The following is a 3,623-nucleotide window of genomic DNA, read 5'->3' as shown; positions in this document are numbered from 1 at the left end:
ATAAGAGAAAATGAGCTAAAGAGTAGTTGTCACTTCTGGATGTTGGGATGTAAGCACAATGATGGACACAAGCTGGCTTCAGATTCTTGTGTTTAAGGTGGAAAGTTGCTCTTAGCTCACATAAGTTAAAGGGGTTCAGGTTTTCACTCAATTTCCAAAAGAGATATCTGTGCCATCAATTCATAGCCAACTGTACTGCAAATCAAATCCTAAAATCTGAGAAGCAAAATCCAGAGTCTGTAACCAAGAAAACAAAATCTCTAACTGAAAGTGCAATCACTCTTATCTGTGACGCTTTTCTTTTCTCGCCATCAGTTCTAAAACCATTTCTGTTTTCAAATCGTCTTTCTCAATTGCTCTTCTCTTTGTAGTTGCAGTTCTGCAATGAGTGTCATATCAGCGCCACGTCAATGGGGGAAGCGAGACATAACTGAGATCTTGTAGCTCATTGGCTATTGAATGACTCAGCGCCTTACATCAATGTCAATGGAGGTAACTTTTTCATTTAATTAATGATATTAACAGTTTTATCATATATGATAAAAGGAGGGACAGACTTAACAACTGACCTGGTTTCCACAACTGCAACAAGCCAGTTTTTGCCATTCTAACGTAAATTCAAGGGACTGAGTCACTCAGTAGCCAAAGTGCTACCAGATTTAAGCTATTTCTTGAAAGATTATTGTCCTTTCACGTTGAGATTTTGACTTATTAGTCAAGATTTCAGGGTTTTGGGCTTTTCGGATTTTGATTCTGAGATTTTATTTTTTGATTTGTAAAACATTCCATGTGGAATCGACATCATTGGTACAGTATCCACACCCATGAATCGAATGAAGTAGGCATAGACTGAATAAATAGAACACATCACATGCTCAAACTTGTGAAAAAATCACAAGCACAGGGTGTTCCTGAAAAATTTGCATATTTGAATCAAGTGTTTTTTGATTGGTCAAATTCCTTGAGGCTTCCCGATGGGCAGAGCTCATGGCTCATGAATGCACACAGCTTCTGTTGCCAGTCACACACAAGTTTTCAACATATTAACACGTTATCAACATTTCCTAATGATGACTTAAGATCCTTCATGTTTGAGAAAGAATTCGGAAAACAAAAGATACAAAAAATAAACAAAGAAAGGATAAAAAATAGTACTCTCATTACCTGCTATTGAGTAACATTAAGATATCATATTGTGTTGCTGTTGCTCACCATCTACATATATGTACATATATATGTACATATATATGTATATGAGACTCAACGTACTTCGATGGTAATTAATTTCAAATCGATGGTACATGTAAGTAACTTCAGTCTTGTCCAGCGAACCATCTGGCATCTTTTTGAAAGGGAACTTGCTGTTCAAAAGTCGCTTTTCATTCCCCATCTTTCAGTTCACCTGACTTTTCCTCAGGCTACGGTGCCGACGAGCGCCAGAAATTATATAATGCGCGTTTTTTTTTTTTTATCCTTTTTCCTTTTTTTTTTTTTTTTTTTTAAATGTGCGTTAAAAAAATTGTCGGCGTTAAGAGAACGTTAAGTTAACGCGTCGTTAACGCTTTAAGTTGGACAGCCCTAATATATATATATATATATATACATCATGAATCCCAAAAGGCATAGCTGCATGCTTACCTGCAGTCCCACCCTCTGACCACATCAGTGTTTGCAGCATACACCTGTTTATATCTCTGTAGTACATCAACTAACCATGTATCAGTCATAATACGTACATAGAACTCTCCAGCTCTCCAGAAATTCTCCAGCTGACGGATAAAACTACTAATATATTTTGTCTTGCGTAAAATTGATAATAAATCTTGGCTTTTTCTGTCTCAGTTCTACATCCTCTCTGTCCTATTTCCCTCTTCTCTCTCTACTCCCAACTCCAACGCCATGACGCATGATGCATGACGCATGATGCAAACTGCAGTGGATCCAGGTGCTTGTTTGCTTATTGTCTTCCACATGTCTTCCACAGGAACCTTCAACTGGCTTAGGCTGAGGTTGAAGAGGTGCCGCAGAATCCCATCTAGCTGGTCTGAACAGGCTTTCAGGACTCGGGGGCTGACGCCATCTGCAGCCTTGTTCCTGTTTAGTCTCTCCAGTTACTTCTTCACAGCAAGATCCTTGACTGAGGTGGAAGATGAGACGCTGAGGTGCGACAGGGAAGCTGCGGGGAAACGAAGGATGAGAGGTCTGTTTGGCTGGGTGTGTGTGTGGGGAGGGGCGTTGGTGAACCTGTTGAAGAATGTGTTCAGTTCAGTTCTTTGGCTCAGTCTAGACTTCCATCTGATCCAGCACAGTATGGATAAATAAATCTTTGAAATATGTTTGGATATACTACCTTTTTTTCAGTTTTAAAGACAAACATTGAACAAATGTTACTGTAGTTGACATTTGTGCTCCAGGTAGAACTGGAGGACATAGAAGGTCTGGGCCTCTCGGCTTAAGCTGCTGCCTCCATGACCTCAACCCGTTAAAGGATGTATCGGTATGACTCATTAGACAAAACTGACTCATAAGACAAAACCAAATTTACAAAACCACATGCAGCCACATACATATTCTGAATATTCAGGGAGGAATGCCACATGCACCCTTTAGAAAAGGAGAGAATGGCTCCATTATCCCAGTTAAAACACATGAGTGAAGCTAAGTACAAAGAAGTCATTATGCCAAAGTTGGAATAGCTGCTAAGTCAGAAATATTGTAAATCTTGCTCTGAGAAGTCAAGCAAAGTCAGAAAATGGCAAGTCCAAGGAGCCAGGTAAGGGATGTAGGAATGTAATGGAAGGTGCAGCGCACTGGGAAACTTGAATTATGTCCGCAGTATCGGATGAGTTTGGGAGAGGGATGTTTGAGGGAGTTGCAAGCATGGAAACTTGAAATATTGAAGAGGCTCAGGGCTTTAGACATAGAGAGAAAAACATCACCGAGAGGATAAGAAATTACAATGATTTAAATATCTTAAAATCGCCTGCTTTTCATATGCCAGCAAGGAAAATATGAAAAAAAAGAGAAAAGAGACTGCAAGCAATATTGCACTCTTAAACTGAATTGAAAATTACTTCAATAATCTCAAAAGAGGAATTGCAGAGTTTGCAGCTTTTGTTTGGTGAAACCATGATCAGCATTGTGGAGAACAATGTGGAGGTTTGAAAGTTGCACCTACTACAGCATCACAACTTTGACCCTTGAGTGGTCCTGGAGGGGGTGCAATAACTTCTTCTTCCTTGTTGCAAATCAGCCTTTTTTTGTTGGTGCTGACAAGTCAGTGTGTTGTGGTCTGCCTGCGCATGGTATAGGGTGGGACAGGGATAGATAAAACAGACTCCCTGATGAGCTGCATGGAAAGTTGTAGATAATCTGGCCTGATGGAAGGGAAATCACTGTTTCACATCTGTCAACTAAATCACCATAAGTTGTTTTTTTTTCTTTCCATCTTTGAACATATATCAGCTTACAAGATGACAGACACAGTTTGAGTTAGTGGACTGAAAAAGGAGCATGGCTTTGAATTAACTGCCCTTTCATATTCCACCGTACGGAACGCCTTCTATAGTGCTTCCAATGGACTGACACCTGTTGGTTTTTCAGTATATTCCAAGCCCTACACT

The sequence above is a fragment of the Cololabis saira genome, chromosome 22, assembly GCF_033807715.1.
Source record: "Cololabis saira isolate AMF1-May2022 chromosome 22, fColSai1.1, whole genome shotgun sequence".
NCBI lineage: Eukaryota > Metazoa > Chordata > Actinopteri > Beloniformes > Belonidae > Cololabis > Cololabis saira.
The sequence above is the reverse complement of the archived record's forward strand: the minus strand, read 5'-3'. Positions refer to the sequence as shown.